The sequence below is a fragment of the Eriocheir sinensis genome, chromosome 18 (assembly GCF_024679095.1).
Source record: "Eriocheir sinensis breed Jianghai 21 chromosome 18, ASM2467909v1, whole genome shotgun sequence".
NCBI lineage: Eukaryota > Metazoa > Arthropoda > Malacostraca > Decapoda > Varunidae > Eriocheir > Eriocheir sinensis.
Genome location: NC_066526.1, coordinates 2,271,043 through 2,293,607, shown reverse-complemented (window position 1 = coordinate 2,293,607; position 22,565 = coordinate 2,271,043). Strand labels below are relative to the sequence as shown.

The following is a 22,565-nucleotide window of genomic DNA, read 5'->3' as shown; positions in this document are numbered from 1 at the left end:
AGATAGCTTTTGACAACTCTTTTGATCAAGTAACTGGACTTCGAAGAGAGTCAATATTAACAGATGACTCATATATGAAATTGTTTGTTTATTATTGCACTTTTGAAGGAGCTTTTGACAACTCTTTATCTTGGACGGGCAGCAAGGTGCGGGTGTTTATTCTTTCTTGTTTGTATACTCTTATCGTGAAAAAGCCAACACGTCGATCACTTGTTTCTCTCGCGTTCCCTTTGCCCTCAGGTGAGTAGGTGAGGCACACGGGATGGGGGGAGAGGAATGAGGGGAGAAAGCAGCATTTATTTTTTAAGCTAAACGGTGGTGGTGGTAGTGGTGATGGTAGTGGTGGTGCATGGTAGTACTGGTGATGTGGTTTTAATAACGTGGAAAATGGTGTTGGTGGTGATCATGGTGGTTGGTGAACAAGAATAATGTAGTGCTTAAGTTAGTGTAGGAGGTGATTGTGGTGGTCGTGGTGATGACGGTGGCGCAGGTGATGTTTATGGGCAAAAAAAGTTAAAATGGTACTGTTGTTTGTACTGAAAGTGTGGTGGTGGTGGTGGTGAAGATGGTGGCAAAGCAGGGTCATGTGGTGATGGTGGTGGTGAAGGTAGTGGTGGAATTAGTGGTAGTAAATATAGTGGTGGTGAAAGGGATTGTGATAGCGAAGACAGTGGTGGTGATAGTGATAGTGAAGATGGCAGTAGTGATAGTGAAGATGGTGGTGATGATAGTGATAGTGATAGTAAAGATGGTGGTGGTGATAGTGATAGTGAAGACAGTGATGGTGATAGTGATAGTGAAGATGGTGGTGGTGATAGTGAAGATGGTGGTAGTGATAGTGAAGATGGAGGTGGTGATAGTGATAGTGAAGGCAGTGGTGGTGATAGTGAAGATGGTGGTAGTGATAGTAAAGATGGTGGTGGTGATAGTGATAGTGATAGTGAAGGTAGTGGTGGTGATAGTGAAGATGGTGGTAGTGATAGTGAAGATGGTGGTGGTGATAGTGATAGTGATAGTGAAGGTAGTGGTGGTGATAGTGAAGATGGTGGTAGTGATAGTGAAGATGGTGGTGGTGATAGTGATAGTGATAGTGAAGACAGTGGTGGTGATAGTGATAGTGATCGTTTAGACAGTGGTTGTGATAGTGAAGATGGTGGTAGTGATGGTGATGGTGAGAGATGGTGGTGGTGGTGATAGTGATAGTGATAGTGAAGGTAGTGGTGGTGATAGTGAAGATGGTGGTAGTGATAGTGAAGATGGTGGTGGTGATAGTGATAGTGATAGTGAAGACAGTGATGGTGATAGTGAAGATGGTGGTGGTGATAGTGATAGTGATAGTGAAGACAGTGGTGGTGATAGTGAAGATGGTGGTAGTGATAGTGAAGATGGTGGTGGTGATAGTGATAGTGATAGTGATAGTGATAGTGAAGACAGTGGTGGTGATAGTGATAATGATAGTGAAGGTAGTGATGGTGATAGTGAAGATGGTGGTAGTGATAGGGAAGATAGTGATGGTGATGGTGATAGTGAAGATAGTGTGGTGATGGTGATAGTGAATACAGTGGTGGTGATAGTGATAATAAAGATGGTGGTAGCGATAGTGAAGATGGTGGTGGTGATAGTGAAGATAGTGGTGGTGATGGTGATAGTGATAGTGATGGTGATAGTGAAGACAGTGTTGGTGGTCGTGAAAACTGGACAGGTGATCGTAATGGTTGAAAAGCAAGTCTAACAGCATGTGGTGGCGGTGATGGTGGTCGTGATGAATTAATGGATTGGATTTACACGTTAATTAACTTAAGTTCTATATATACCAAAGTGCTCACGGCATGCCTTTAGGACAAGGACGTGGGTGACGGTGTTGATGATGGAAGGACGAAAATAGAATAGTACTGTTTTTGTTGTTGTTGTGAGTGGGGGTGGCGCTGGTGCTGAGAGGGCAAGAATGATATGGTACTGTAGCTGTTGATCGTTGTGGTTGTTGTTGTTGTGGTGGTGGTGGTGGTAGGAAGACAAGAATAGTTATGGTACTGTTTTTGTCGTTGTTGTGAGTGGTGGAGGTGCTGGTGCTGGGAGGGCAAGAATGATATGGTACTGTAGCTGTTGTTTGTTGTTGTGGTTGTTGTTGTGGTGGTGGTGGTGGTTGTAGGAAGACAAGAATAGTTATAGTACTGTTTTTGTCGTTGCTGGTGGTGGGAGAGGGGACGAAGACAAGAGGAATGTAGTACTGTTGTTATTGTTCCCATTTTTAGTATTATTGTTGGTCTTGTTGTTGTTGTTATTGGTGGTGGTGGTGGCGATGATGCTGGGAACACAAAAGTAATATGGTACTGATGTCATTGTTACTATTGCTATTATTGCCATTCTTGCCGTTGTTTTTGGTAGTGGTGGTGGGACTGATGGTGCTGGTGGTGCTCGTGTGGTGTTGGTATCGGTGTTTTTGGTGAGGGGGGCAAGTGGCGGCGGCGGCAAAACAGCGTGACGCGGTACTGTTTACTCCGGCGCCGTAAACCACGATAATAATAACCCTTACACGATACGAGGCCATCACTCCGCCACCACACGGGGACGAGAGACCACCACTACCACCACCACCACCACCCCTTCCTCCTGGTACTCCGTCATCCTGTGTTATGCATGCTGCTGTCTCTTCCCCTCTCCCCCTTCCTCCTTCTCCGTCCTTCCCCCTCCCCTGCCTTTTTCTCCTCCCCTCCCCTGCTCTTTTCTTTGCCCTCCTTCCCCCGTGCCTATCCTCTGTCTGATAAATATCCCCCTCTACCCCTCCCCCCCTCAGCTCTTCTTTCACTTTCCCCTGTTTTCCTCCCATACATTTTTCCCTCTCTTTCTCTCTTCTTTCTCTTGTCTTTCTCCCTTCCCCTTCTCCCTGTCTCCCTACTCTCTCATTCCTCATGCTTCCATCCAATCCCTTTCCCTCTTTTTCCTTACTTTCCTCTTTTCCCTACCTCTCGCTTTCCTATCCCCCTCACCCTCACCCTTCCCTCCTGTCGCCATCCCTACATCCAGAGTACCCTCCTCCTCTTCCCCGCACCCCCCCCCAAACGTGTCACCTCCTACACTTTGCTGGGGTCTTAGTGTAATCTAGGTAAGCCTCCACTGTTTTCTAAGAAGGGAATTTGAATCTTCATCACCTCCTACACGACGATACTTTATGTAAACAACTCAAGGAGGAAACCCAAATCCTTTTATTCTCTGGGATGTTTTGTTTTCCGAAGCACAAACTTAATATGAGCCGTCAAATGACAGTTCCGCTTGTGATGTATTTAACCAGTTCTTAGTGGCAAAGTTTACGCTCATCCCCCTTTTCTATACAGTAATCGTTCATTTAGAATTTTAGATCGTTCTCCGCGTGCCTTCTACCCACATGCCGTCCTCAAGACAAACACAAATGCTAAACGACAAATCTTTTACATCTTCCTCAGTATCCCATAACACTGGATGCTTACGAGAGACCTTGGGAATAAACGAAACGAGAAATGATAAACGACAAATCTTTTTCATATTCCTCAGTAACCCATAACACTAGATGCTCACGAGAGACCTTGGGAATAAACGAAACGACAAATGCTAAACGACAAATCTTTTACATCTTCCTCAGTACCCCATAACACTCGATGCATAAGGGAGCCACTGGTGATCAACGTCAAGAAAAAATAGTCTTCCTCCCACTGCATAAAAACCTGAACACGATAATCCTTCAGGCGCGTGCGACAGTTCTGGCAGCGACGTGTAATTGTGTCGACGCTGGGCCGTCCCTTAGCGGGGCTCCCACAGTGCAGTGCAGCAAACAAACCACTCAGGGACGGTAAACAGGCAGAGAGCGAGGCATATCAGACGCCGAGAGAGCAAGGAAAAGTAACGTTATTTTGCTCCTTTTATTTTTTTGGTTTCTTCCTAATCTTACTCTTATTCTTCCTCTCTCTCTGGTTTTCCTAATCCTTTCTTTATTCTTCCTCTCCCTGTTTATTCTGCCTCTCTCATGTATTTCTTCTCCATTCCTCCTCCTTCTCCTCCTTCTCGTGCTTCTTTTCCTCCTCCTCCTCGTCCTCCTCCTCCTCCTCATTTTTGGTCTTCTGCTTGTTTTCCAGCTTTTCATCCTTCTTGTCATAGTTATCCCCCTCTCTTCCCTCTTTCTCTTTCTGCTCCTCCTCCTTCTCCTCACTCTACACCTTTTTTGCTTTCTGTTCGTTCTCCCGCTTATCCTCCTCCTCCTCCTCTTACTCCTCCTTGATCTTTTGCTTGTTTCCCTTGTTTTTCAGTTATCATATTTCTTCTCTTACTTGTCACCCTCCTACTTTTCCCCCTCCTTCTCACCTTACTCCTTCGCCTTCTGTTTGTTCTCCCGCTAATCATCTTCCTCCTCTTACTTCACGTCCTCCTCCTGCACTTCCTCTTCCTTCTTTTCCTCCTCTTCCTCCCCTCCTCCTCCTCCTCCTCTTCCTCCTGTCATATTGCTCTTTTCGTCGTTTTATTATATTCACCAGCAAGAAGAATTAACGTGAGAGCATGAATATGTAAAGCGCTTATTTTCTTTTCTTTTTTTTCTTCTTTTTTTCTGGACGGGTATATTTGCCTCGTGTCCCTGGTTAGTGCGTATGTGTGTGTGTGTGTGTGTGTGTGTGTGTGTGTGTGTGTGTGTCTTTGGGTGTTTAGGTTCTCCAGATCTTGAAGTCTTGTTACCGCCTCAAACTTTTTTTATAATTTAGGTTAACTTTTGTTTACGCGGCGTGGGAGGCGACGCATATATGAATGTTGAGTTACGTGGGTGTTGAGGCCGTGTGTGTGTGTGTGTGTGTGTGTGTGTCTGTGTGTGTGTGTGTGTGTTTAGGGGATGGGGGACACTTTTTAAGTGACACTGACTATGCCGTTCACACACACACACACACACCACACAGACACACACACGTATACAGTGACATTTGCGCTGTAACTCTTCCTCTTCCACCGTATTAAATAACATCAAAATAACTGAAAACAAAACAAAAAACAGGGTAAAAAAAACAACCAGTGGGCGTGTTGTTCCATGTCACTTCATCTTATATTTATTTATGTTTATTTTTTCATCATATTTGGCCAGGCTTCCGACTTAAAAGGCTGCAGTACTACCAAGAAAAAAAATGTGGTTGAAAAACGTTGTGCCGTAATAAACCCTCAAAGAGTCGGAGAAAATTAGTGAAATAGATGAAAAAGAAGCTGACTAATTATCGTGGACTTGCACACGTGTCAAGCCAGGCGGGGGCTTTCGTGTGAGCTTTTAGAATAGTCGTGTTCAGCAGTAAGGTGGAAAAAAATCAGATGAAAAGAAAATCACAAAGACCATAACCCATTTAATTAACGTGGAAAAAAATCGTTCTTAATGAGAATCCTTGGACCTTCAGTTTACTCTGTGCTAATACGATAAAATAATATAAAACAAACAGATCCTCAGACTGAAAAGGTAGAAAAATAGTGAAAAGTGTCCAGTCTCTGCAGCCATAAACCATTTCATCATCGGAAATTAAAAGTGCTTGATATTGTTCCCTTTATTTTTTGTGAGTATATAAATAACAAAAACAAAAACATACGTATCCCCTGAAAATCGTGATAAAGGTCAAATCTCTATTGCCATAAACTATTTCATCAACGGGAACTTAAATAATTTGATGTGGTTGTCTTTATTTTTTTGTGAATATATAAATTAAATAATATATACAGACTCGTACCATTAAAATAAACAACAGTACCATTTCCAGTCCTCTAAATCAAGTTATGTTTATTTTACAAGAGAAAAAATAAGCTGTAAATATCGACCACCGCAGATCTCATCATCGTGAACTAAAAATGTTTGATATGATTCCCTTGATTTTTTTGCGACCGTAGAAATTAATTATATATATGTCTGTAGCCATGAAATGAACAACAGTACTATTTTCTGTCGTTTTCAATTAAGTTCTTTTTAACATCCACGTGAAAAAATTCGCTTCGTAACAGTTTTCACACACATTTCTTCGTTATGATTCCGTCAACGTTATTATTTGTTTTACTTTTCTCGCTCGTCAAGTTACATCATTGTCTTTTTGTACCTCTCCTTCCTCTCTGTTGCACGAGTACTCTTTCCGCCCCTTCCTAAGTGTCCCTTCATCCCCTCTCTCGTCTCCTTCCTTTCATCACGCTTATATTCACTCTTTTTGTCATCTCATCTCTCCCTCTCTCACTCTGTTTCCCAGCTTTCATCTCTCATCCCTCCCTCGCTGGCTCTTCACTCTCTCTCCCTCTCCTTCTTACCCCCCTCTGTCTCTCCCTTCATTCCTCCTCCTTTCCACATCTCTCCATTTGTCCCTTTCCTTCTCCCTCTTTTCCTCCTTTCTAAAATTCCTTGTCTTCCCCCCCTTCCCTAATTTCCTTCTCTCCCTCCGTTCCTTTTCTTTATCCATTCCTCTTTCATTCTACTTATCTCCATATCTCCCTCCCTCTCTCCCTTTATTCCTCCTTTTCGAAATTCCTTCCCTTCCTCTTAAATTCCTCCTCTTCCCCTCCAGCCCTACGTTCCATGTCTCTCTTCGTTTCTTCTCTCACCCCATTCCTTCTCTCCCTTCCGTTACTTCTCTCCCTCCATTCCTTCTCCATTTTCCTCTTCCTTCCGTTCCTTTTCTCCCTCCATCCTTTTTCTCCCTCCATTTCTTCTCTCCCTTCCTCTGTTTCCTCTCTCCTTCCGTTCCGTTTCTCCCTCCCTCCCTTTTCTCTCTCCCTTCCTCTGTTTCCTCTTCCTTCCGTTCCTTTTCTCCCTCCATCCCTGTTCTCCCTCCATTCCTTCTCTCTATTCCGTTACTTATCTCCCTCTATCCTCTCTCTCCCTCTGTTTCCTCTCTTCTTCCGTTCCTTTTCTCCCTGCATCCCTTTTCTCCCTCCATTCCTTCTCTCCCTTCGTTCTTTCTCTCTCCGTTCCTTTTCTCCCTGCTCTCCTCCTCTCCCTCTCTCCCTCCCTCTCCCTGGCGTTGCCCGGAGCACTAAACCTTTCTTTTGTCGACGGTAATGAAGAGTTTTTGACCTCTTATGTCCTCTGTTTACTCTTTTCAGTCCTTACCGGGACACCCACCTTCCTCTTACCTCTTCCTCGCCTCCCCAACCATTAATCCCCCACCCCTTACCTTCCCACCTTCCTTCCTCTATCCCCATTTTCCTCCTCACTTTCCCTCTCCCTCCACTCTTGCCTATCCCGCCTCCCCTCTTCTCCCCCCTTCCCTTCTTGCCCTTCCTTCCCCCATTTTCCTCCCCCACCTTTCTTCTTCTATCCCTCTTCCCCTTCCCTCCGCCCGATCCATCTTCTCCCACCTCGTCCCTCCCCAATCCTTCCTTCTATCCTCCCCCCCTTTCTTCCCTCCCTTCCTTCATTCCTTCCTTTTGCTTTTCCTTCTCTTCTATTGCCTCCACGTGCATATCTTTGCTTGCCTCTTCTACCTTTACCACTTTTACTTTCTTCCTTTGCTTTTTTTTACTTTTTTTTTCAATGGCGTCTTTGTTCCTGTCCTTTATTCGTCATTTTTAATCTTACTTGCTTGCATCCCCTTTCCTTGCTTTTAAATTCTTGTATGTTGGGGTGGGGGAGAGGGTGGGGGGGTTGTGAGTGTGGGGGGGTGAGGAGGGAGAAGGGAGGAGGGCGGAGAAGGGGAAGGAAAGAAGGGATGGAGGGATGGCGGGGATGAGAAAGAGAGAAAGAGGAAGGGAAGGAGTTTTGGAAAGGAGGGATAGAGGGAGATAGGGAGGGACATATGTGTGTGTGTGTGTGTGTGTGTGTGTGTGTGTGTGTGTGTGTGCAAGCTCAACCCGAAGACGTTCCCATACAACTTTGCTACATAAACACATGTCCGTGTTTAAACGTTTCCCCTTTCATGTCACGCACAGACAGAAATGAATCAATAAATAAAGTAAAAAAATAAATAGATAAATAAAAGAGAATATACAATGAACCGATATCTTTAGTCTTCATTAATGCGTTGAATTAAAATTAAGGTTGACCTCGCGTCTAAGAGGGCACAGCAAGAAATTATACATAAACAGACTAATTGAAAAGAAGAAGAGAAAAATTAGCTTGCCAGAGAGAGCAATAGATCAATAAAATGAATCTCCGGAAGTTGTAAGTGTCAAAAACATTCACAATTTAAAAGAAAAATAGGATAGAATGATTTTAAAATACGCGACACTAATAGTTTTACTCAGTCATATGAAAATACAGTTAGGTTAGAATACAAGAGAGAGAGAGAGAGAGAGAGAGAGAGAGAGAGAGAGAGAGAGAGAGAGAGAGAGAGAGAGAGAGAGAGAGAGAGAGAGAGAGAGAGAGAGAGAGAGAGAGAGAGAGAGAGAGAGAGAGAGAGAGAGAGAGAGTCAACATAAGCATTTGTCACTTGAAAAGGTCACATCAGTCCCCGGCACTCCGTCACCCTTGCTCCGAGCATGCGCGCGCACACACACACACACACACACACACACACACACACCTGCCGTCAACACCTGGCCGAAGCCGCCACTCACCTGTAATCTGTTGGGAGTACAGGTGAGGCCGCGCCCACCTCTGTCTGCCCGAGGAACACCTGTTTAGGCAGCTTTTTAGGCAGCTAATAGACAACTTATAGTGTCCTCTTCTCTCTCTCTCTCTCTCTCTCTCTCTCTCTCTCTCTCTCTCTCTCTCTCTCTCTCTCTCTCTCTCTCTCTCTCTCTCTCTCTCTCTCTCTCTCTCTCTCTCTCTCTCTCTCTCTCTCTCTCTGATTCTCCTCATATAAAAAAAAGAAGAAGAAGAAGAGAAAAAGAAAATAAAGAGAGAGGAAGAGAAAGAAAAAGATAAAGAGGGAAAAAGAAAAAAGCGAAAGAGAGATAGAAAGAAAAATGAAAGAATAAGAGAAAGAAAAATATAGAAAGTAAAAAGAAGAAGAAGAAATAATGTTCAGAGAAATTCAAGTCCTATTCGAGTTACGAACAATTTAGAAGTCACAGCAAAAAGGGAGGAAAGATAAATTTGGTAACTTTCGTCGTGTGTTTGTGTTTGCTATTATGGAGATTATAAATGTTCAAGAAAAATATAGGCTTGACAAGAAAGGGAGGGAAAGGAAAGTTGTTGGAGATGTTACCTGTTTATGATTTTCACTTCTACGCTAAGAGAATAGGACGAGGAGAAGAAGGAGGGAAAGAAAAATGCTCAGGTTACAACAGCAGAAAGAAAGGAGAGATTCTATATGTAATCTTTCCTACTCTACTGATTTTTATAAGTAAATGAACCAGCTCGAGAGAAAAAAAAGACTTAGCACAACTTTAAATCAGTGAAACTTTAAAGTCTATTCCTTCTTTAAAGAAAAAACTTACAGGTTACAACAACGGAAAGGGAAGGAATGAAATTGAATATGATATCTGTATTCTTTCCGGGACTTAGTTGTGTTTATATTGAAATTTGAATCATAGGCGCTTGAAGAAGAAAAAAGATCGACACTGCAATAAATAGAAGTGTAGAAACGAAATTATATATGCATCCGGTTCTCTTTCAGTGCTGCTTCTGGTCATAGGAAAAACGTGTGGGTGTCCTTACTCCTTAACAAACTATTTTGGCGTGTTGAATGAAAAAATATTGTCACAGCTAGAAAAAAAAGTATAGAAAGGAAACTAGACATACCCGTCTCTCCTTCAGTCCTGCTTCTGGTCATAAAAAAACGTGTGGGTGTCCTTTCTCTTTAACAAACTATTTTGGCGTGTTTAATGAAAAAATATTGTCACAGCAAGAAAAAAAAGCGTAGAAAAGATACTAGACATAATTCCGTCTCTCCTTCAGTCCTGCTCCTGGTCATAATAAAACATGTAGGCGTCCTTACTCATCAATAGACCATTTTGACGTGTTGTAGGAATAATCTCGTCACAGAAAAGGAAGAAAAAAGGAGAAAGGAAATTTAATGTGCTCCCCGTTCTCTTTTCGTTCTCCTTCTTGTCATAAAAAAAAACGTGTAGGCGTCCTTACTCATCAATAGACCGTTTTGATGTGTAGAAGGAATAATCTCGTCACAGAAAAAGAAAAAAAGGGGGAAAGGAAATTTTATGTGCTACCGTTTTTCTTTTCGTTCTCTTGGTCATAAAAAATGTATGACTTCCTTACTCCTTAACATACTATTTTTATATCACACTATTCATAAATACAAAACAATACAAAAAATAGAATGAATAGAAGTTAATACAGTGCAGTCCTTATTCCTTAACATACTATTTTTATATCTCACTATTCATAAATACAATACAATATCAAAAAAATAGAATGAATAGAAGTTAATGCGGTGCGATATACAAAAGGGAGGCCAGAAGGTTAATTAAAATGTCAATCGTGTTTACGGCCACAGGTAAATGTTTTCTCTCCCTTACTTTTGAGAGGACGGCAAGAGTTGATGAAATGTTGCCTCTTCATCAAATGCAGCCTACCAAACGTTACTCGAAATTGGCTGCTCCGAGTACCGTGTTGACAGTCGTAAGTATTTACATCTTAGTAGCCCACACGTGAAGGAATATTTTGAGATCACGGCGAATGGAATGAAGGGAAACGTAATGAAAGGTGTAGGTGTTATTCGTTAATTAATTTTTAGTCATGAAAGCTGGAGGAAAATATGTTGAAAGTTAGTCTTATAAAAGTAAAGGAATAAAAAGGAATGATAGAAATAAAAACAAATAAATAGAGATAGAAAATAAATATATAAGTTGAGAATAGAAAGTAAAGGAGAAAAAGTAACTAAGTACTTTTCATATTCATCTTGTTTAAATATATAGCAAGACAATACAAGGGGAGGCGGCGGCAGAGTGGCAAGCGTGCCGGCGCCGCGTCCAGAAGGAGGCGGGTTCGTGTCCCGCCCGCCATTTTTCAGTCACCACCGAGTGGCCTAACACTACCCACATGCTGTCCTGAAGGCCACCTATCAACCTGGACTCTAGAAAAGAAAGGATAAGAGATGAATTCCAGGGGGCAGCATGAGCCAACCAAGATGGCGCCACTATTAACACTTGCCTGCTCCATAACGGACTGGGACCGACCATCAGCCCCCATCATGTAATCCTACCGGCTTCTTAGGCTGGAACGTACAAAAAAGGGGGAAAAGGAAAGAAAAAAGTGATGAAGTACATGTAATATCCAGTTCGTCTAAATATATAGCAAGATAATAATAGATATATAATATATGATAATAATATAGAGCAAGATGATAAAGACAAAGAAGGTCAAGAAATATAAGAAAGCTTGTCGAGCAACGTCGCTATTGAGTTGCAATCAAAAGAAAAAGGAAGTTAGGTGATACAAGTTAGTACGTAAATAAAACCTGCAAAGTAATATTAGCTATTTATTGAGCCAACCAAAAGAACAACTAAAGAACAATGAAAGGTAATGAAGGATAATGAAAAAGAATAAAGAAAAAGAAGAATGAAAAATAAGAAAAGAAAAAATAAAGACTGACGAAAAGGCATTGAAAGGGGTGAAACATGGGGGGGGGGGGGGAGAGAGAGAGAGAGAGAGAGAGAGAGAGAGAGAGAGAGAGAGAGAGAGAGAGAGAGAGAGAGAGAGAGAGAGAGAGAGAGAGAGAGAGAGAGAGAGAGGCGAAGAGCAAGGAAAACAGACAATATAACGCGGGAAAGAGAAAAGCCAGGTAAAACAAAAAGTGACACCCAATACTAAGTGAACAAAGGTAAAAAAAAAAATAGATCGAACGTATAAATAAAAACATATGGAAGGTAACACACACACACACACACACACACACACACACACACACACACACACACACACACACACACACACACACACACGAAAGTAGAAGTACATATTCTTTTATTAGTGTTTTGTGTATTCGTTTTAACTCTTCCCTTTTACTAATTTCCATTCAGCGATGTTATTTTTTCATTTGTTATCCTTTCTTCTTCTTCTTCTTCTTCTTCTTCTTCTTCTTCTTCTTTTTCTTGTTTACTTCCTGCCTGTGTTTTCTTTTCGTCTTCTTCCACTAAAAGGCAAGCGAGATACTGGAATAAGGTGCAGGAGGAGGAGGAAAAGGGGGAGGAGGAAGAGGAGGAGGAGGAGGTGAAGAAGGAGGAGGCTGAGGAATAAGAGGAGTAGGAGGATTAAGATGAGATGGAAAAGGAGGAGGAGGAGGAGGAGAAAGGGAAGGAGGAGGAAGAGGAGGAGGTGGAGGATAAGGAGGAAGAGGAGGAATAAATGTAAGAGAATGAGAAAGAGAAAAAGATGAAAATAGAGAAAGAGGAAGAGGAAGAAAGGGGCAGAGGAGAAGGGTAAGGAAGAGAGAAAGTGAAGCAGAAAAAGAAGAAAAAGAAAAAAGGAGACTTAAAAGAAGATGGAAGAGGAGGAGGAGGAGATGGTAGTAGATAAAGAAAAGTGGGAGAAGAAATAATAGTGAGAGAAAAAACAGGAATCAGAGAAGGAGGAAAAGGAGAACGAAGAAGAAAAATACGAAGAGGAGGAAGTAAACGATTAAGAAAAAGGAGAACGAAGAAGAAAAATACGAAGAGGAGGAAGTAAACGATTAAGACAAAGGAGAACGTGAGAAAGAAAAAAAATAAAAGAGCAGGAACAGAAGGAGGAGCAGAAAGAGGAAGAAGGGGAGAAGGGATTTTAACTTTCTTTCCCACTCGTGTTTTCTCATCTCCTCCTTGCATTCCTACGCCTTCTCCTATTGGCCAGATCTTGCTGACGTCATACGAGGCTTGTTTGCTGTTGGCTGCCTCTGATAACTATGACGTCAGTGTTGGCTTGACTTTTGTTTTTGTTTACTTTTGTGTATGGATGACGCCATGGACTTTTGTTGCAAATTATGGGTCATTGCTCTTTTCTTTCCTTCTTCGTTTCTTCCTTCTGCCGTTTCTAAATTCTTCGTTATTTTCTTCCTCCTTCATTCCTTTACTACTTCCCTAATTCCTTTATCTCTGTCTACTCTATCGACTTATCTATCTGCCTACTTATATATTTATTTATTTATTTATTTTTATATCTATCTATATCTCTTCCCACTCCCTGTACCTTGACTACTGCCATAATCCCTATCTATCCATCTATCTATATCTATCTATCTATATCTGTATCTATATATCCTTTTTATCTCCTCCCACTTCCTTCCCCTTCCCTCTATTCCCTCCTCTTCATCCTTCCCTCCCTCTTTTTCCTTCCCTTCCTGCTTCCCTTCCTCTCTCTCCTTTCCTTTATCCCTCTCTCCCTCCAGCCTTCCCTTACTCCCCCTCCCCTTCTTCATACCACTACCATAATATCTCTCTTTCTATATCTATCTATCTGTCTTCATCTTCTCTCACCGCCTTTCCCCTTTCCTTCTATCTCCTTTCCCTTCCTCCTTCTCTCCCTTTTCCTTCTTCTCCATCCATACCTCCCTCGCTCCCTCCATTCCTTCCCTTCCTCTCCCTTCCCTTCCTCATACTTTTCCTCCGGGGCGTCACACTGTTAGGAAGAGTCTACAGAAGCTATCGACCGTTTTTCACTCTGCTCTCGAGGGGATGAAAATAAAAAGCATTGGAAGAGTCAACATCTGAAAAAGAAAAAGTAAAAAAAAAAGAGAAAGGAAAACTGAACCCTCTCTACCTGCGTATTTTCACTGGAGGGCCAAATTTGCTCCTGGAGAGATCTTTTCCTCCTTCTCTCCAGCACCTGTGGGAGAGAAAAAGATAAGGCCGTGTATACCCGTAGGAGGAAGACCTTGAGGAAACAGGTAGATGAAGAACACGAAAGTTAATTGGCTTGAAAAATAAAAGGGACAGTTACAACCAGGTAGAGAGAGAGAGAGAGAGAGAGAGAGAGAGAGAGAGAGAGAGAGAGAGAGAGAGAGAGAGAGAGAGAGAGAGAGAGAGAGAGAGAGAGAGAGAGAGAGAGAGAGAGAGAGAGAGAGAGTGTAAAAGAAAAAGGAAAGGTGTTTTTATTCTCGCCTCGGGTCCCATGTCGTGCTGTTTACAGATGGCGAGTCAGCGTGTTGGAGCGGCGGAAGGCACTTTTGCAAACACTCGAGACGCGGCGAAGGAGAGAGAGAGAGAGAGAGAGAGAGAGAGAGAGAGAGAGAGAGAGAGAGAGAGAGAGAGAGAGAGAGAGAGAGAGAGAGAGAGAGAGAGAGAGAGAGAGAAAGAAAGAAAGAAAGAAAGAAAGAAAGAAAGAAAGAAAGAAGGAAAGAAAGAAAATAAGAAAATAAGAAAGAAAGGAAAGATAGAAAGAAAAATAAGACGGAAAGAAAGAATGACGGAAAGAAGGAAAGAAAGAAAAAAAAGAGAGAAAAGGGGAACAGTTTTTCATCATTCCCATTCTATTAGTTTCATTATTTTTCTTCTCATCGTTTTCATAATCATCATCATCATTTCATCTTTTACCAGTTTATTATGTTTTCTCTGTACTTATCCTTCATACCTATAAATATCCCTAATAACATAATCTTCACTATATAATAACCATAACGCTTCATGCTTCTTTTGCACTCATCCCTATGAATGAAAGGAAAAATCTCTCGTCATCTTAAAACTCTTCATTACTATTTTTTTCCCCGGCACGCCCCACGCTGACAATATCCTAAGTTGCGACATTACGCCTTCGCTCGATACACAAACTTCTGTCGACGGGAACAAAAGAGTTTAAAGGAGAAATTGTTTTCATGGAGAACAAAAGATTGCGGGAGGCAGCGTGGGAGGGGCTGGATGAGGGGAAGGAAAGATGGGGGGAGAGAGAACAGGAAGGGAAGGAAGGTACAGAAGAAAGAGGAAGAATAGAGAGAGAAAGAGAAGAGGGAGCAGGGCAGTGAAGAATGGAAAGGAAAGATTGAGGGAGGAATGAAGGAAGGAAATGGAACTGAAAAAGAATATGGAAGAAATTGCTGAAAACCGAAAGAGGATACAAATGAAGGGCAAGAGAATGGAAGGTAACAAGGATAGCTATATTCAAGAGTAATTAAAAAAAAGGTAAACATGAGAATATATCGAAAGGAAGAAAATATGGGAATACTAAAAGAAAAATCGTGATAAGCAATTAACTACTAAAACGCAATACAGGACAGGAAACATATGCAAACAGAATAATCTAAAACAATATTGACAAAATGAAAAACGTAGAAGAAAGCAAAAAGGATATTAAAACGACGCTTAACTAATGCAAACGGGGACGATTTATGGAAAGTGCGTGAGAAAGAAAGAAAGAAAAAGAAAAGAAAGAAAGAAAGAGACAGACAAAGGCAGACACTGAGGAAATTAAGAGAAACGAGAGAGGAAGACAAAGGTGAGAGCCTGGAGTCTAAGAGGAGGAGGAGGAGGAGGAGGAAGAGGAGAGAGAGGAATTAGCAGACAAGGCGAAGGAGGAGGAGGAGGAGGAAGAGAAGAAAGGAAGCAGGCGGAAGAAAAGAAGGAGGAGGAGGAGAAAGGAAAAGAAGAGTAAGAGTAGCGGGCTTTTTTTCTTTAATATTGTATTCTTTTTTTACGCCCTTGAACTGTCTCCTTTGCTGTAAAAAAAGAAGGAAAAGAAGAAAAAGAAAACAAAGAAGAAGAGGAAGAAGACGAAAGTATAAAAAGACGAAGAAAAAGAAAAAGAATAAAAATATAAATAAAAACAAGAAGATGGGGAAGAAGAAAAAAACGAAAAAGAAACAAAAAATAGACAAGAAAATAGAAAAAAAAGAGGAGGAGGAGAAGAAAAAAAGGAGTAGGGGAAGGAGGAAGAGGAGGAAGAGGAATAGGAAGAGGAGGAAGAGGAAGAGGAGGAGGAGGGGGAGGAGAAGGAGGAGAAAAAAAAGAAAAGAAGAGGAAGAAGAAAAGTAGAAGAAAAAAAGAAGTAGAAGATGAAAAAGAAACACAAAAGGAAATAAAAAAAGCAGAAAAAAAGAACCAGAAAAAGAAATGACTCACAAAATGAAATAGGAAAAAGAAAAAGAAAAAGAGGAGTAGGAGGAGAAGAAAAAGGTGCAAGAGGAGGAGGAAGGGGAGAGGGAGGAATTAGAAGACAAGGCAAAGGAGGAAGAGGAAGAGGAAGAGGAGGAGGGGGAGGAGGAGGAAAGAAGGAGTAGAAAAAAAAGAGGAAGAAGAAAAGTAAAAGAAAAGAAGAAGTAGAAGATGAAAAAGAAACACAAAAGGAAATGAAAAAAGAAGCAGAAAAAAGAACCAGAAAAAGAAAATGACCCACAAAATGAAATAGGAAAAAGAAAAAGAAAAAGAGGAGGAGGAGGAGAAGAAAAAAGGTGGAAGAGGAGGAGCAAGAGGAGGAGGAGGGTTTCATTTTGCATGGGGGGGAAGACTCATCCTTAAGTGGCAAAGTTTGTTATTGCCTTGAGCTATCTTAAAGAGACCCGAGGCTACAGAACGCACCGAGACCTTTTATTATCTCTCTCTCTCTCTCTCTCTCTCTCTCTCTCTCTCTCTCTCTCAGATGAATAAACCTTGAAATAGAATGAGAAATTGATATATAAATAGAGACAGACAGAGAGAGAGAGAGAGAGAGAGAGAGAGAGAGAGAGAGAGAGAGAGAGAGAGAGAGAGAGAGAGAGAGAGAGAGAGAGAGAGAGAGAGAGCAATCAGGCAACAGGTAAACTCTCCCCTCTCAGGTAACTCTACTTCCTTCCTCTCGGTGGAAAGGTAAAAGACAACCCGAGTGCCGTCGCCTCTACCTGGAAATACTTGGAGGCGGAAGAAGAAAAAGAAATTAGTTACCCTCAAAACTCACAATCAGATCATCCATATACACTTTTCTGCTTTTATATTTAACTTTGGGGAATGGATTGTTAAGGTATAGGAAACAAACCACATAAAAAATAAACAAAAGAGAGAAAGAGCGAAAAATATACCACCACACCCTTTTATCACGAAAAAATATCACATTCACATCATCCCTATTCACTTTTTAACGTTGCAGAATGAAATAATTTAAGGTATAGAAAATGAACTATTAAAGAGCTAAACAAAAGAAAGAAAAATACCACCACGCACTGCTACTACGAAAAAATGGGAAAAGATGCCAAAGAATTAGAGAAAAAAATTGTATACACTAATATGGTCTTTTAAACAATCACCATCACCACCAAGACCATTTGCTGTTGTTTGTTCTTCTTCCTTTGTGTATCCCCAACATTGCCACCATCTCCCTCACCAGTAAAACAGAAGAAAGATAAAGTTGTCTGCACCAATATGAACTTCAAAATCATTACAGTCATCACCATCACCACCATTAATACCTTTTTTACCATCGCAACCAAAAGTGAATCATATAAAAAAAATCGCCCATCATATCAGTCTACCAAGTTTGTGCAAATAAATACAAACAAATTCATCTTTTTTAATTCACAATACCAGCTGAAAGATGAACCACAAAACACACACAGATTCCGTCTAACAAACACAGTGAAGACATTTGCCCTTTGAACACGTATAGAAAAAATTGAGGAATTGAATATAAAAGGAGTGAGGAAACGTATGCTTTTGATCACTGTCGAGAATACTAAGAATGTGAGCTACCGTATATATGTTTGTAAAGGGTAGAAATCAGAGTAGGTCCTTAAAACACTATTGCCATTACCGTATCATAAGGAGGAATCTGTAAATAATTATATATGATCAGAGTGTAATTATTAGAGTATGTATCATTTGGTGGATATTTCGGTCGGAGCGGAAGACAAATAGAGGAGAGAGTAAGGGAAAGGAGGGAGAGAAAGAGAAAAATGCGTAATGAACGAGGAATTAGTGATAGTTAAGAAAGAGGGAGTGAGAGAATGATAAAAGGATATAGACGAAGAGGGTGCATGAGAGAGAGAGAGAGAGAGAGAGAGAGAGAGAGAGAGAGAGAGAGAGAGAGAGAGAGAGAGAGAGAGAGAGAGAGAGAGAGCCGGGGACACACACACACACACACACACACACACACACACACACACACACACACACACACACACACACACACACTGTTACAGACAGACAGACAAGGAAAAAGAACAAAGTGTAGAAGTTAGTAAATGGACGAATAGAAACAGGAAGCCAAATGGATCACAAGAATATAAAATTAAAAAAGAGAGAGAGAGAGAGAGAGAGAGAGAAAAATATATTGGTTTGCACCGTATACATAACCGAGAGTGACATCTGAAGTGCGTATTCCCCTCTGGCTTTTCCTATTGGTTCTCCCTCGACAGGTGTAAAATTTTATCTCGCGTGATTGGTTAGGAAGTCGCAAAGGTGTACAGAGACGACCACAAGGAACACGCGTCCATTCCTGCCTCTGTTCTTGACACCATATCAATTCCAAGCTGTATTCCCATCACATACTACAAAGATCTTTTTAGGTAGGGTTCGAACGGCTGTCCAACTCCCCGATAAATACAGTGAATAAATAAAAGACTGATAGCCATTTCAGACCATTCCCGAGTCTGCTGAAAGGGAGGCTAACAGCTGGTCACTTAATCGCTTTCTCTCTCTCTCTCTCTCTCTCTCTCTCTCCCCATCTTTCTGTCTATCTTTCTACGTATCTATATCCCTTAATCCACTTTTTCCTTTCGCTATCTCTGTTTATCTACCTATAGCTTTAAACTTCTATCTGTATCACGTTGTTTTTTTCTATTCTCTCTGTCTTTATTTATCTATATCTGTCTGTCTATCTATCTGTCTATCTATCTATATATCTGTCTATGTCGTAATTTCGTCTCATATTTGACCTCAACACTTGGATACTCACTACAAAGAAATAGACATCCATTTATCTACATTCATCATAGGAAAACTCTTAACAGTACCAATTTGGGTACATGTTGAAGCTCCTCCTTCCCTCCCCATCCAGTCCCTGTAACTTAGACACTTTATCAAAGGGTCTTAGTAACTGCATTTCTACCACAAAAACATGACATCTATACCCAAATTTTGTTTAGGGGAAGCTTTTGACAGACACTTCATCAGAGGGTCTTGCTGCTTATATTTCTACACAACACAAAAACATGACATCTATACCCAAATTTTGTTTAAGGGAAGCTTTTGACAGACACTTCATCAGGGGGCCTTGCTGCTTATATTTCTACCCAACACAAAAACATGACATCTATACCCAAATTTTGTTCAGGGGAAGCTTTCGACGGTAGTATATCATCTTTTTTTCTCTTTCTTCAGTTCCCAGCATCTCTACCGACCAGGAAAACATAACATCTATCCCAAAATTATGTTCTAGGAAGTACAACAGTAGTAAACCATTTCTTTCCTCTTCTTTCACTTGGCTGTATCTCTACCACCCAGGAAAATATAAAATCTGTGCCCATTTACTATATTCAAGGGAAGCTTTCGACTGTACTATATCTCTTGTTTCTCCTTGTTTAGATCCTGTGCTGCTGTTTCCAGTACCCAGATGGCTCAGTCCGAACGCTGTCTTGCTACTCGACGAAGGAAGAGGAGAGCGAAGAGGGACGGAACACAGCGCCAAGGTAAAGCTGTGACCCTGTTCTCCTCTAGTATTCATGTTGTTGATCCATGACTATTCGATGCTGTACTTAAACTTTCAATGGACGGAGTTTACGATGGTGGTATTTAAACTTTCATGCCGCGTCAGTCCTTGTCTCGACTTCTCCTTTTCGCAGGTCATCTATTCTCACTTTTTTTAATGGACTCGATATCCAAGTTTGATGATGTTTTAAGAGTCAGGCCAATCCAGATGTTCTATTCAAATCTTTATCTAAACACCTATTCCATACTGATTCCTAATGCCACTTTTGTTGATATTCTAAAATTCATACCATTCCAGGTTTTATATTCCGGTCGTTATTCTAAATACCTATTCAGTCCTCATTTCTAAAAACTCTCTTGATGATATTAGAAGAGTCAAACCATTACAGATTCTCTATTCCAATCTTATTCCAGGTTCCTATTCCAGATTCATTTCTAACCCCACTTTTGATGATAGTTTAAGAGCCAAATTACTCCAGATTCTCTATTCCAATCATTATTCCAGATTCCTATTCAGTTCTCATTCCTAAAACAATGTTGATGATTATTATTTTAAGGGGCATACGATTCCAGATAATAAAGTTCAATCGATATCTCAAATTCTCCGTTCTGATTTCTAACGCTACTTTTGATGATATTTTAAGCGTTCCACATTTTATATTCCAATCATTATTCCAAGCTGATTCCTGACGCCAGTTTTGATGATACTTTAATAGCCAAAACCAATCCTGATATTACATTTCAATCAATATTTCAAGTACCTATTCCCTCCCAATTCCAAACGCCATTCCAGATATCAACAAAATGACAATTCCAACTGGCATTAAGCCCCGTCCCTCTCTCCACACCCAACCCCACCCCTCTCCCAGCCCCGCCTTCCGTCCGTTCCCATTCCCAGGAGCATTCTAGCCCGGCATTCCAAACAAGCCCACACTGGATGTCGGAATTGGCTTCTCGTGCTGATAATTCCGACACGCGAGGCGACACAATGCAAATATTTGTTCGCTTCCATCATGAATTTAAGATGGTCCATTCAGTGGCTTTTAGCGCCCGGAGCGTTCCAGATTTATTCCCTGAACAGAGCGTGAGTGCCGGCAGTCAGGAAGAGGGATGGGGGGAGGGAGGTAGGGAGATTTGAAAGGAGAGAAGGAAGGGAAGGAGATTGAGAAGGAGGGTGAAGGGTGAATAACGAATAACACCATAGAGAGGGGAGAGGGAGGAAAGCAAGATGGAAGCAGGGAAAAGAACGTGAGAGGGAAGGAGGGGAAAGGAAGATGAAGGATGAATAAAGAAATGAGTGGGGAGGGAAAGGAAGTAAGAGTAGAGGGAGAATGGGAAGGAGAGAAGAGAGGGAAGAGGGGGGGAAGACTGATGAAGAATAATACCATAGAGAAGATAGTTAAAAGAAGGAAAGGAAGAGGGAAGGATGATGAGGGAAATAGGGAGAGTAGGAAGGATAGTAGGGAGGAAAAGAGGGTTAAGGGTGGATGGAGAATAATATATACTACCATAGAAAGGATAGATAGCATTCAATAAGTTAAGGCAAAAGCAATTACACACAAAAAAAAGATGAATAAATAGATAAATAAATAAATAGATAAAATAAATAAATAAAATGATAAAATAAATAAATAAAATATAATAAAATAAACGAACATTTTTGACTGAATACATCGCTTTTCCTCTCTCTATTTCTCAGCCTGACGCTAACCTTACTATTATTTTTACTATTGATTGTCTTTTATTGATTTCCACCCTCTTAAACCTATCTAGACTGACCTTTCAAAATCAATGATGTATTCTCTCTGATCAGGCGGCTAAGCTCCTCCCACCCCCACTCAGGTACACATCATTGAATAACTAACGAAGCCTCTTCCCAGATATGTCACCCAAGGCATGTGATTGGTTTGTTGAAGAAGACACATTTTCTTTCATTGGTCATAGCATATCAAGGGGGGACCAAAGTACTTTGATCGGTATTCTCAGACGCTTCCGCCTCTCACATCACCTATATCCAAAGACTGAGAAGGAGATCAATCGGATTTTCATGTGTTTTTTCACGTTCTTGGTACAGAAGAATGGTCAACCTACTATCAGGGTCTTAAACTACCCCTGGAAATGCCCAAAACCCCTACGAAAGCCTTCTCAGATATGTGTGCCTGTACTCCGAAATGCTTTAAAGAATGTTGGTCCATATTCTTAAACGTTGCAAGTTCCCATCACGACTATTTCCCGTGGCCATAGAGAAGATTAACCGGGTTTTCTTGGGTGATTATCCCGTTCAAGATGCAGAAGTCGTGTGAAACTATCACTAGGATCACAAAACAGTCCATGAAAGTCCCAGCAACTTCTACGAGAGGCTTTTCAAACAGGAGAACTGAGGCGCCGGAAAACGGACAAAGACCCTTAAAGCTAAGTATACTGGAGTTGGTTTGTGTAGATCGTCTTACCTCTTCCAGACCCCTTATGCACGTTCATTGTACAGAAGAATAGTCAAACTACCACTTAGGTCCTAAAACTACCTCTGGAAATGCCCAAATCTCTCACGAAAGCCTTGGCAACTGTATATGTTTGGACGCCGAAATGCTTAGGAGTATGACCCTTTAGGCCAAGAATACAGGAGCTGCTTTATGTAGATCGCCTTGGGTCTAGGACAACTGGCCGCAGAATAACTGGCTGCGGGAAACTGGCCGCCAAATTTAACAGTAAGACGAGTCTCCGCTGCCAACTCCCCGCCATATGGAACTTTTTGTTGTTAATAAATAAAATTGTGTCTGATAAAACAAGAGGGTTGAAATTTCTTTGTGGAATGCTTTATTGGAATAAAGAAATATAGGATACTTCTGCTAAACTGCTAAAATTTCAAAATTACTTTATTAAGTAATTGAGAAAAAAATTAAGATGCAACTGCAAAAATCTAAGAAAGTTATGGGCAAGTCCCCCAAGATATTCAACAAGATTTCGACCCTCAAATTCACTGACAATTGCTTTAATTCTTTCATCTACTTGACAGGTGGATCTTGCCCTGCGATCAGCTGCTCGGAGTATAGGTCTCTTCCTCGTTGGACTTTTTTCAAACCATCAGTGAATTTCCAAACAGTAGAATGTTGCAT

The 22,565-nt window shown here is 41.2% G+C and overlaps 1 long non-coding RNA gene across 1 annotated transcript in view; it reads left to right on the top strand.

The window, feature by feature from the left end:
• The window catches only part of LOC127000449 (uncharacterized), a 129,098-nt gene extending 109,570 nt beyond the window's left edge, over positions 1–19,528 (top strand). Inside the window, exon 3 of the long non-coding RNA XR_007754047.1 lies at positions 19,330–19,528. This is a non-coding gene — a long non-coding RNA (uncharacterized LOC127000449). The remainder of the gene's footprint in view (positions 1–19,329) is intronic.
• Positions 19,529–22,565: the final 3,037 nt, after the last annotated feature.